The sequence below is a fragment of the Pleurodeles waltl genome, chromosome 6, assembly GCF_031143425.1.
Source record: "Pleurodeles waltl isolate 20211129_DDA chromosome 6, aPleWal1.hap1.20221129, whole genome shotgun sequence".
NCBI classification, from domain to species: Eukaryota; Metazoa; Chordata; class Amphibia; order Caudata; family Salamandridae; genus Pleurodeles; species Pleurodeles waltl.
In genome coordinates this window covers 795,519,923-795,533,169 of record NC_090445.1, presented here as the reverse complement: position 1 = coordinate 795,533,169, position 13,247 = coordinate 795,519,923, and positions in this window count along the sequence as shown.

The following is a 13,247-nucleotide window of genomic DNA, read 5'->3' as shown; positions in this document are numbered from 1 at the left end:
ATCAAGTGCAGGTAAGCAAATGCAAATAGCAGTCAACACCCTCTAAAAGTGCTACAATTGGAAACATGGAGCTTGTAGCACTGGAGAATGGGGCCACGCAACTGGCCCAATTCTTTCTAATTTAAAGTTTTGGGTTATTAGTGTAAATTGTGTAATCGAAACAACGACCTTATCTGGGTTGCAGCAATGCTTTGATAAGCAGGAAAATAATTATTTCTGTTGGAGATTGAAAATATACAGTTTTTAGTAATGTCTCCTCGCCTACCCAGTTATGCATATAAACCACAAACAAGAACAGCCTACTGTATGGGTGATCGGTCATGTCAATTACTGCAAAACCTCCATGCAATCAATTGTAAACAATTCACTACTGCATAATCGAGCAATTAATTATTTGGGCGGTGATTACGTTTGTCTATGGAACTAACAGCGTGGTTTTTAATTCACATGAGCATATTTAGAGTTGAATACGCTCATGCATTGCTAGCAATATAACAGTAATCCTAATAATAACATAATTATTTCTTGCCTCTGTGAATCAGTTTGTGATCTGTCCCCCTGATGCTGCCTTTAGAGAAACGCTGGTCCTCATACATCCACTGCCCTGCCTTGCTAATAATCATATAAATGTTATGGGTGCATGTACGTTTTTTTAGTATTTTTACAATTGTACGAGTTTAGTATCACAGTATAACTAAAAGGAACGAGAAAAACACTTTTACTGCTACACATATTCTTGAGACTCTTCAAAGTGATTATACTATTCTGGACAAATTTCACTCCTCCATCCATCTGTTTAGTAAACACCTTTTAATAAAACCAGTACATATGACAAAATACCATGGCATAAAGCATATATACAGGAGTGCAGAGTATAATATACCCTTACAGCCTGCTGCTGAAGGCTATACACACTGTTAAAGGCCCTGCACCCAAATTATAGGCCTAGTCTGCAGGCGTGGGCCTATAACGAGGGAGAGAGCCTTTAACAAACGGTAAAGCCTCAGATAGAAGGGCTTTACGGCTATTAGAACATTCCACCCACGAAAGGTAAAATGTTCTAATTTAAAAAGGGTGAAAAAACATGAAGACAAACATTGGAAAATTGAGCTCTGGGCTTTTATCAGCAATTATAAGCCTGGAGCTACTCCATTGTCTTCAATGGAGCTCTCAATATTCCAATGTTTTAATATGTGTAAGAAATAGCGTTATTGGTTGTGGAGGGTGGAAGCTCCACTCAGTCAACAATCGCAATCTTCGTCAGGGTAAACCTCAAAAGAAACTACATTAACCTCTGCTCAGCCATCTGGTAGCTTGGCACAGAAGCAATCAGACTTAACTTAGAGGCAATGTGTAAAGCATTTATGCAGCACACAAGCAGTAATAAAGTGAAAACAAAAGAAAATTCCAAACCAATTTTGAAAATAGAACACATTTAAATGTATAAAATTATAACAGACAACAATCCAGTCATTAGAACCAGAGATATACAGTTTAAAAATGTTAATTTAAAATAACGCCTAAAAGCACAAAGTGTAACTCAGTCACTGGTTGTGCTAGACAAGGTGAAAGTCACAAGTTCAGGCCGACCATGATGAAGTGCAAGTCGGATACAGAATCCACTGAAGACTCACCTTCTCAAGATGAGTTGGAGGAGGGCATGATGAGGAGGCAGTGAGGAGGAGCTTCTGTTACGAAGAGCAGGTTAGGTGTGGTAGACGGTGATTGCGGCAGAGCGAAGAGCTGTTTGTCGCAGGGACCTTGAGTTGGTTGATTATTGCAGATGGTCATTGTCGGGTGAAATGCAGGCCTCACAGTGCCAGACATCACCGACAGTCACTGTCAGCGTGTAGATAGTGTCTTACCAGAGCTTTGCTTTGAGGGTTATTGCAGGATCACAGTTTACGAAACACTGGGCCCCTTTGCAGACATGAAGACCCCAAATATCAGTATTTTTACCTTTTACATCAGGAGGAGCTATTACTGATGCTATTTAAGAATTCAGGACTGAGAGGGTACCTCATTGGGGTATGGGAATCAGGACTCACTCCAGCAGAGGCCAGCGGTAGGGCTCAGACAGGTCCAGTTGCAGCTGGACAGTCAAAAGGAGACCACTGGAAGCTTGCTGTGTCCTTGTAGCTCACACAGGAGGTCAAGCAACTGAGACTTGGAGTCACTCTGGGAAGCCTGTGAGCAGGGCAAGCAAGTCCAATCTTCCTTCTTCAGACAGCAAGGCAGTCCTCAAGCAGTGAAGCAGTCCTTCTTCTGAATCTTCCATAGGTCAAGACGTATTCTGATGAGGTCCCAATTTAATACCTGGTGCCATCCTAGGAGTAGGGGATTTCCCTAATCTACCCCCTAAACTCTCTTGGGTCAGTTCTTCCTCTTCCCCTTGTTCCAAACTAACTAGGGTGACAAAAGGCAGGAGAGGGCTGGTGTCAAGTTCCTTTGTGTGTGCTGTGGGCAAGGTCCTTTAAAATGTAATAGGGCAGGTTACGACAATTCCCCAGCCAGCCTGTCAGGAAGACCCTCTGCCAGCTAAATCCAGGCCTTATTGCTCATTGCCTGGATAATATACACATCCTTGATGGTGGAATCATTAACAGGCCCAGGTAGCAGGTAACTCCTAGAAAGGCCCCAAACTCTGGACATTAAAATGCAAACTTTCTAAAAGTGCATTTTCTATATTATAATGTAAATTTCAGCTTTACAGTTGAAGATAATTTTAAATTACAATTCATTTGTTTGTAAAAATAATTTTTCTATGATTGCCTTAAAGTACTGAAAAACGGCATTAGGAGTTTTATAGTACCAGGACGTGTAAAATGTAAACCATCTCCTACTTTTTAAACGCAATGTACCCTGTCCTATGTACATTTAGGGGCTATCTTATGAGTGAATTATAAGTATTGAAAATGAAGATTTGTCCTTGGGAAAGGATGTATTTTTACAGGTCAAAGTGGCAGTATAAACCTGCACTACAGGCTGTAGTGGCAAGTCTGAGACATGTTCTATAAGGCTTCTTTAGTGGGAGGCACAATGAGTGCTACTGCCCACTAGTTGCATTTCATTTCCAGGCTCTGGATGCATGTTGTACCATTTACTAAGGACATACAAACAAGTTAAATGGGCCAATTAAGTGAAGTCTTTACATTATTTGAAGGAGGGAGCACAAGTATTTTAGTATTGGTTAGCAAGGGTAAAGTACACCTTACTAATGCCATTAGAAACGAGTTTAGCAAATATCATGGGGTGAAAGCAAAAGGATTGGGGGACTACCTCGCCAAGGATGTCAGGTGTAATAGCTTGGTACAGTCCTGTAAGACATTTATTTTAATTGTATTTATTCTTCCCAAAGAGTACAAAAAAATGCTCCATCTTTAGTAGTCCTCATTGAGCGAGGCTGATAGGTTTAGGCAGTTAGCCTTCTGTGGACCTGCGGACCAGGCATAATAAAAATGCCCAGATGAGTGATGGATTTGTATGTCTGTCTGGGACGTGTTTCCTCTGCTAAGGTATTTTGAGTCAGTTTGTGCTAAAGTTAGGTTCAGTATTCCTATTTATTTAGGTTTTTTTTATATATTGATATCTGCCACAGTGTTTTTATTGGCATTGAAGCTGCTTGATTGAGGTGGTTGGTGTCATTAATGAGAGGAGTACACTATCTGTGAATAACATGATTTCAAGTTCTTCCCGGCGAAACATCATAGCTCTTATTACTTTGTCTAATCTTATTTTCATTGCAAAAAGTTCTATGCTGAGCATAAAAAGCAGAGGAGCTAAGACAAGCCCTGGCTTGTTCTCAGTTCAAAATGGAACGGGTTAGAAATATTACCATTTAGACCTATTCTAGGTGTTGAGGTATTACCATAGAAATAAAGGGTAGACAGAATCCAAAGATCTGCAGTGTTTTGATGAGGAAGCGCCTGTCCACCCAATTGAAAGCTTTCTCTGCATCAATCAATGCTAGTACTGCCTGAAATGCTTTTTTCCTAGCCTTCTCCATCATGTGGACTACTGTTAGGATGCTGTCATGTGCATGCCTTCCCTGAATAAACAGAGATTGGCCAGGATTGATGTATTGTATTTTGATAATGCAGTATCTAATCTGGTAGCTAATATTTTAGTGTACATTTTAGCATCCACATTTAATAGAGATAACTGTCTATATGACACACAAATATGGTGTCTATCTGGATTTGAAGTAAATAAATATAGGCTTCTCTCAATGGAGGAGTCACTGTGCCTTATGGGTAAAACAATTGTCAGACTGGGAACAATGCAGGTTAAATGTTTTGAAACGTTGGATTGGGAAACCATCTGACCTGGGCAGTGTTCATGGACCGAGCAGCTCAATATCGTTGTATCTCATTTGCAGGGATTCAAAAGATTCTCTTTTATCTTTCTTGAACTGTGGCAGATTGTTAGATTTCAAATACTCTATTTGCAGTTTTTCTTTGAGTGGGATTCCACTTTTGATTGTAACAACCGTCCAGAGTGATTCCATTTCTCCTGCAGATATTTGCGTTTCTGTTAATGACTGAGCTGCCTAGCTGATTTATGTCCAACCTGTTGCCCTGGTCATAGGAAGTTTTTTTTAAATCTGAGGAGAGTGAGCTTTGCTTTAGCATTAGCTACAGCACTACAGCATAACGTTTGCCACTCAAATACATTATGTTGTGTTGCAGGGTTTTAGCTGGGTTCTCTTTCTCTTCCCTCTCTGCCTGATCAGTTCTTCCATTCTAAGTTTCTACAGGGTAGCTTGGACCTCATTTATGAGGCCCAAGTGGCACAGTGCACCACCAGAGCGTAATTTGATTTGATGCTCTGGTTGTGTGGTGTGCCAGTGCATATTTACAAGACCACGCAAAGCCACCTTTCAAGGCCTTTTATAGCCTTGTAAATATGGACCCCTTTCATGCATCACACTGTGTGAAAGGGGTGTTACCACGCAACATTCAACAGACAACTAACCTGCTTTCTCGAGGAGAACCACACCCTGGACCCTTCCCAATCTGGATTTCGCAGCAACCACAGCACTGAAACTGCCCTCATCGCCGACACCGACAACATCAGAACCATACTGGACAGCGGAAAAACCGCAGCCCTCATCCTCCTGGACCTCTCAGCAGAGTTTGACACCATCTGTCACCACACCCTATGCTCACGTGTCAACAATGCTGGAATCTGCGACAGAGCCCTGGACTGGGTCACTTCCTATCTCACCGGCAGCACTCAGAGAGTATGCCTCCCCCCATTCCACTCGGAGGCCACTGAAATCATCTGCAGGATACCCAAGGTTTCGTCCCTCAGCCTGACCCTCTTCAATGTCTGCATGGCCCACTCACTAACATCGCCGATCCCACAACCTCAACATCATCTCATACGGCGACAACACCAAGCGGATCCTCTCCCTCACCAAGGACTCCGCCAAGACCTACCTCCACGAAAGAATGAAGGCCATCGCCAAATGGATGAAGAGCAGCTGCCTCAAACTCAATTCCGGCTAGACGGAAGTCCGCATCTTCGGCTCCACCCCCTCCACATTGGATGACTCCGGGTGGCTTGCCACTCTCTGAACCACTCCGAGTCCTACCGACCACGCACGCAACCTTGGATTCATCTTGGACCCCTCAATATCCATGACCCAGCAAGTCAACGCCATCTCCTCCTCCTGCTTCAACACCCTCTGAATGCTCCAAAAGATCTACAAATGGATACCCACCAAAACCATAAGGACAGTCACCCAAGCCCTCGTAAGCAGCAAGCTGGACTACGGCAATGCCCTCTACACAGGAACCATGGCCAAACTCCAGAAGAGGCTGCAACGCTTTCAGAACGCCTACGCACGCCTCATCCTGGACATCCCCTGCCACTGCCACATCACAGACCACCTGAAAAACCTGCACTGGCTCCCGGTCAGCAAGAGAATGACCTTCAAACTCTTCACCCACGCTCACAAAGCCCTTCACAACACCAGACCAGAATACCTCAACAGACGACTCTCCTTCTACACCTCTACCTGGCACCCCGCTCTGCTGACCTCGCCCTCGCAACTATCCCACATGTCCACAGAACTACAACCGGCGGTAGATCATTCTCGCCGCCAAAAGGTGGAACACTCTTCCTACCCACCTGCGCCAGACCAAAGACCTCCTTATCTTCAAAAAACTTCTCAAGACCTGGCTATTCGAGCAGTAGCAGCACCACCCCCTCCCTTCCTCAGCACCTTGAGACCCTCACAGGTGAGTAGTGCACTTTACAAATTCCTGATTGATTGATTGATCCATGGAACCAGGAGGAATCTGATGCATTCCCAGATTTACAAGTCTAGAAATGCTTCTGATTCCTACACTACCTCAGGGGTGGCCTAACAATGACCCAACGGGGAGAACTATCTTTATTTCTTCCCATTTTTCCTCTTTCTATCTGTGCTGTATTCTGTAGCAGACATAGAAAGAGGAAAGCACCTCTTGTGATTGTTGATGTGGAGGAAGGTGTCCCTTCCTGCACAAAAACAAACATCCCTGCAACACAGGCATCCTTGCACCATAGTACAAAGGTGCCTGCATTGGTGCTAGGCAGCAATTTGTATGCTAGCGCCGGGGAAAGAGGACAGAAATGTGCTGTATCTTGTAGATACAGTGCATTTCTGCTCTTTTCTGGTGGCACAGGGTGGCACAGCTAGTCACTTGCTGTGCTGCCCTGTGCCAAGGGCCTCGTAAATGAGGCTTCTAGTGCTTCCAGGGCATTCACTTGCCCCTTATAACTGTCTTGAAAGCATTCTGTGTGCATTCCAGGTTAGTGCCTTCTCTGAGGTGTTTTGAAAGTATTTCAAACCATGCTCTCTCAGCTCTTTTTTCAGGACAGGGATTCTAATTATTGCTGAGTAGAATGTCCAGTGTATATTTACACTAATCTTGTGGATTGAAGATATGTATTGGGTATTGTCCTATAATATTATAAGATTTATTTTTTAATCATCTGCTAGGAGTACTAAGGCTTGAGTGTATTATGACCAGGGCGACCTTTTTAAAAAAAGAAATATATATTTTGTGTTTTCTGGTAGTTATAGCTTTTTCTGGGAGGCTAGGCCGCTGTTAACGCCACCACCCGCTTTTGTTGCAGAGCATAGGCAAGGCATTTCCTCAACCTCCAATCCTTGTGCACATAATTTAAGAAGGGATTCAAGTGCAGATAAGCAGCAGGCATGGACAGTGTGCATGTCACTGGCAAGCCCAGCTGTGCTCATCTGCGTCCGGATCACAACCGGCACGCTATTTGCTTTTCCCCAGAATCAACTAGGAGATTGATATATAGTTAGTCTTCCCTTGTCAAACTGCAACCATTTAAATGTAACTTGCCTGCGATAATAAAAGCGGTAGCCTGTTCTTAGGCCCTAGCTTAGATATTAATTTTTCTGGCTCTAAACTAATGATCTGTTTTTTACTACACTCCTTTTCGCTTCTGGGTTATGAAGCTTTCCACTGATGATTGTTGCTTTCATTGCGGGCTTGAGGGGACAGACCGCTAAACATTTTTGCCCACAAGGACCCCTAAAGATTTTTGCACATGTCATATAAAAGGTCACCTCAATTGGGAGATGAAAGTTTGACTTTAGACAACCCTTCCACATACAATTTTACATCTAGGTGGTGTTGTAAAGGCGTGTCTCATTATCGTCCGTTCTCTACAGGAGCATAAGATTGAATTTTGGAACATCTTAGATGATAACATCTGAGATCTTATATTTCTCACAGAAACATGGCTAAATGAAAGTTGAGGTCCGGATCTTCAATCAGCCATCACGAATGGAGACTCGATCTCACATCTAGACAGAACTGGAGAAGTGGGTGATGGGGTTGCCATCATTTTATGCTCCAATTTCTTTTAATCTAGTCAGCAGGTAGATTTACACAACAAAGCTGAGGCCCTTGCCTTCACCATTAGGATATTAGACAATTTATTCCTCTCTGTCATGTAAAGCTGATGAACAGTGTCTGACTTCAATTTAGTATAAAACGTTGTGGGCCCCACACAGGTTGGAGGCAATACCTTGGATGTTATTTTCTCTGACTTGTCCTCAGTTGTAATGGATGCAATTGTGCATTTAGCCTGGTCGGATCCCTATTTTATCCCTTTTCACTTCAAACCTCCGTTTATGCAAGTTGTAAAAGTGAATAAGACTGAGCTGTGTCGCCCCTGGAATGCAGTCTCGGATACAGTTCGGAATTTTGTCTGTTCTCAAAACAAGGTTGACTAGTCCGGTAACATCAACACTGCCTTCACTGATTTTGAGTCAGATTTAAGAACACATTTTGATATAATTGCACTCTAAAAACAAATAGCAAAAAAAAAGGCCATGCCTTCTGCGCCTTGGTTCTCTGCAGAATTGAAGGGGAAGAAACACAATAAATATTCTAAGGAGGATAATACAAGTCCCCACTTAAACAGTTTGAGAAAAACTTTCGAAACGCCTTTGCCTGTATGTTTGCTAAACGGATTGGGAAAGCAGACAATGTACCCAGGACCATTTTTAAAATTGCAGACTCCTTCCTGAATCAGAAATCAGGCAAATAATCAACTTCCACCTCTTCTCTCAAGAATTTGCTGATTGTCTGTCTTGCTTCTTTCACAATAAAGTGTTTAAGATTTATTCGAAATGTAAAGATTGTTAGAGAAATGAGCCCCTCGGTCCCTATTAAGACCTTAGGGCACCTGGCCACAGCTAATCTCTTTTGATAGGATGTCTTTGGAGGAGTCTGAAAGGATCATTTAGCAATCCAGATCTGGCTCCCCACTTGATGTCTGCCACCCGCATATATTCAGATGGGCAATTAATTCCCTCAACTCACAGATCAATGACTTGTTTAATCTTTCTTTAGAATCTCGAACGGTACCTACAAGCTAGACAAGGGCAATGATACTGCCTCTGCTGAAAAAGGTAAATTTGGACCAATTAAATCCAAATCACCAATAACCCTGGGTTAATGGTAAAATCACTAAATTCATTGTAGAAAACAATTGTTTGCACCCTTCCCAGTCTAGCTTTCGTGCTGGCTTTTGCACAGAATCAGCACTCCTAAAAGTAAAAGACTAAATTAAAACACGGTTTGATATAGGCAAAAAAATCAATTTTAGTTTTCCTCGACTTATCAGCCACATTTGATCTGTCACGAGGGCCTGTTGTTGCCACTGGAAGAGATGGGTAGAACAGGGACAGTCTGGAACTGGGTTAAATCTTTCCTTGGAGGCAGACAGCTAGCAGTTTACCTATCCCCCCATAAATCAGAATTTAAAGAATTAAACTGCGGTGTACCACAGTGCTCAGCCATTAGCCCGACATTAATTAATTATCTATATGGCTCCCTTGCTGCGGTGGCAAAAACATGGGGTTTCAATGTTGTGTTGTATGCTGACGGCAGTCAATTTATGTTTTTTTTGTTTTTAAGTACATGAATAACTCTGTCATAGCCAACTTTCAAGGCTATCTTTTGGCATTGGCAGAATGGACGCATAAGAGCTGCCTCTGCCTGATCTCGAATAAATCTGAGATTTTAGCATCCTGCACATCCTCACCATTGAAATAGACAATAATGTGGCCATCCCAACTGTGAATCCTTCAGCCCCTACCGCTCTGGTGAACAATTTAGGAGCCAAAATCAATACCTTTCTTTCCTATGAACCTCAAATCAAAGGCATGTTCGGAATATGTTTTGCATTATTGAAATCACTAAGGATTTTCTTTTAAGTATCTACTTGCTATCACATGCAAAAAAAAATACTCACACCTTAATTATATCTAGACTGAACTACTCAAATGGCTGGTACTTGGGGCCCATCAAGTGCTTGTAAACAAATTGCAGCAGGTTAAGAATGCCACAGCAAGACTTGTGTTGAACATTTGACATTGCAATCCAACGCAAATTGGTCTTAAACCACTCCACTGGCTTTATATCAGGCAAAGAATAGAATTTAAACCACTTTTATTTACTTTAAGGGCAGTGAATTTGACAGCCCTAAATTCAAAACAAGATTAAAAGGTACCACCCTCACAGAAACCTACAGTCCACCAACCAAAATCTTTTATGCATCCCTAGAAGAAACAAATCCAGAGCTGGAGGTAGGGCCTTCTCCTTTCTGGCATCAAAATTGTGAAATTCACTTCCTGAATAGCTTCAGAACGTATTGTCGGAGGCATAAGCAAGACAATGAAGAAAAATAGCACGGCTAGCAATCTCTAAGTTAGGCCTGAGAAGAAGAAAAAGAAAAGGGAAAGAGGGAATTATCATGGTCATATACGTAGGCTAAACCCCGATGTAATGTGGGGCCCTAGGCCCTCATGCTTGTAAGAAAGGTGACGCAGACACAGTGGTAGGGTGGTAATAAACTGGCCTCAGGCACGTGCGCCCGGCCCCTTTTATTGGCAGGGTCACCTGACTGGTGACGCCTGTGTTGGGTGGGTGTATGTTACATACGTAAGACCAGCCCTCAGCAGAGTGGCTGGCAGAAAGACTAGAATGAGTCCAGCTGGACTCTACATCCCTCCAAAACTTTATTGAGGAACCAAGCAAAAGTCCAACCTGTAAAAGAAACAATAACAAAGCACCACAATCAGTCTCTCAGCCTCGAAAAGGCAGACTGCAGAACTGCAGTGGACATGGTGCAGCTGGGAGCACCCGGACACCTCCGCACGAGTCCATAATTTAACCAGGTACAGCTGGGCACGAACACAGTGTGGATGAAGTCCAGATACTTCAGTCGCTTGTCCACGATCTCACAGTTCGCTGGATATTGTCGATCCGGTCCTGCCTGGGCTCAGGTGGTCAAAGTCTATTTACAGTTTCTGATGCGGGTGCATCTGGAGCAGTGGTGAGTCCACTTTACACAGTTCTGGACGGCATTCTGACTCTGGAGATTGTCTACCTCCTAAGACTGCAGATGACGTAACGGCCTGGGGCGCCTGGGAGTCCAGCGGCAGTGCAGCGGCAGTCTTCCCTCTCGTGCCAGACCTCCATCAAGCAGGAGTCTCCTCGAGGCCCTTTCACGGGCTTCCACGGGACTGTGTGGACTGTGCTTGCCTATCTCAGGCCCAGCAAAGACGTCTCAGAGGAACAGCCTACAGGACCACATCCTAGTCTTGCATGGAGCCACAAGGGTTGTTGATGCAGGGTCCGCTTACTCGAGCCATCCGGATTCAGGTGCTCTGGCCATAGTGCAAAGTCTTCAGGTGACCAGTCTCTCGATATGAGACCTCCGTGCTTCCGGATGCCTGACGTGGAGCTGTCTCAGATGCATTCTCTCTCAGCGATATTCCGCTCTCACAGGAATTTGTTGGAGGCCCTTGTCCCTGGATTGCGGCGGGACTGCGTGGGCTGTGCGGGCCAACGTCGGCCACGCCAAAGGAGTCTCTCTGAACTCCCAACAGGGCCACGTCCTAGTCTTGTGCAACCCCAAGGGTGGATGGTCCAAATGCTCTCACCGGCAGGCGTCTGGTTCACGGAGCTCATGGCAAGTGTTCAGATGATAAGTTTCTACGTTGCCAGACATGCCTTGTCAGCATCGGTTCTTGTTGCTGACTGTCTCCACTCAGGTGGTGCTGTGCTCCTCCTTCGATGATTGGGCGATGCACCTCATCATGATGATGATGTTTTTTCATCCTTTTGCAGATCAAACAGGTGGCGGCGGCTTCGTCAGCGGAAGGACCACTTGATGGACATAGTGGCCACGGCGGGTCTTGTGTGGCCTGTGCAGTCGGCGTCAGGGATGCCATCACAGCCAAGCAGCCCGGGACAGGTGACAGGACGGTCGTACTGGGAAGCGTGGGGGACCACCCGCATCGCTGTCTTCAGTGATGTCTGCTCACCCCGGTGACTGTCTTGTACTGATGGGTGCCTCCTCATCTGCTCGCACGAGTCCTCAGTTGTGTCACTCTACTTCCTTCCACTTTCACACCTGCGATGGAGTTGATCTGTGGTGTGACCGGTCTGTCACACTCCTCTCCTCATTTCTTGTTGGCATCGTGCCACTCTCTCTTTTCCTTGGTGTGGCGTCGTGCCATAGGTCACATGTTGCGGCACATGGACCTTGCGCTGCACCTCTGCTGGTACATCTTCCTCTTTGTCCTTGACGTGGCGTGGTGCCACGGGTCGCATGCTGCTTCACACGGACCTATCACTGCACCTTCGCTGGTGCATCTTCCACTTCGTCCTCGACGTGGCGTTGTGCCACAGGTCACATGCTGCTTCACATGGACCTATCACTGCACCTCCTCTGGTGCATCTTGCTCGGTCGCAGCCTCTCACAGGCTGAGTCCTGCGGGTAGGACATGATCTGCTCTTCAGGCAGACCTCTCCCGGTCTGGTCCGTTCCCGGATCCTCTTGGTGGACCTCTCTCTGGCAGGAGGGTCCCCGCTCTCTTCCTCCTTCTCTTCACTCGATGGCGCCATTCTTGCGCCTCGCGGCTGAGCTGTTACGGCGCTCACTCCTGCCATCTGCTCTGGCAGGGTCGGTCAGTTCAGATGACCTGCTCACTGATGGGCCAACAGTGGCCATCTTCCGTCGCTGCGCGGCCAGCTGACATGGCCTCTTGTCCCGTGCGTTACGTCACGCTCTCGGGTACTCTCTCCATCTTCACGGACTTTACCCATGTCGTCACATGGTCTCTTGTCCCGTGCGTTACGTTACGCTCTCGGGTACTCTCTCCATCTTCACGGACTTTACCCATGTCATCACATTCTCGGGCGCAGCTCTCTGTGCTCGCTGCGGACGTGTCAGTCTCTTTTTTTTCTGGGCGTCCTGTGGCAACTCCTGGCATGTCCCTTTCTTGTCCTGCGGTGATGTCCATCACTGCTGGGGCATGTGGCGTTCTTTCATCTGTGGCGGCGGACGGCCGCCAGGGCTGCGCAGACCATGCGCGCTCTCTTCGTACCTCACGTGGCACTTGCGTCCGTTTCTCACCGTTGCAGCTTGGCTGGGACAGCTGCAGTCTTCTTCTTCCCTTTTTCCAGCATCGCCCGCGTCGCTTCCTTCTTCCTCGCCGTTTCCGTCTGCTGCGCCGTTTCTGTCCATGGGCGCACTCTTGGTTTGGAGCAGTCACTTTCTGAAGGTGCTGCTGTAAACTTGCCTTCATCCAAGCTTCTTTTACCTTTATGACAGAAATAGGGTGCAATACCAACACTGGCCACTGGAGGCCAGTAGTGCACTTTGCTTTCTCGCTTGAAAGACAGTCTTTCCTGTTACCGGCC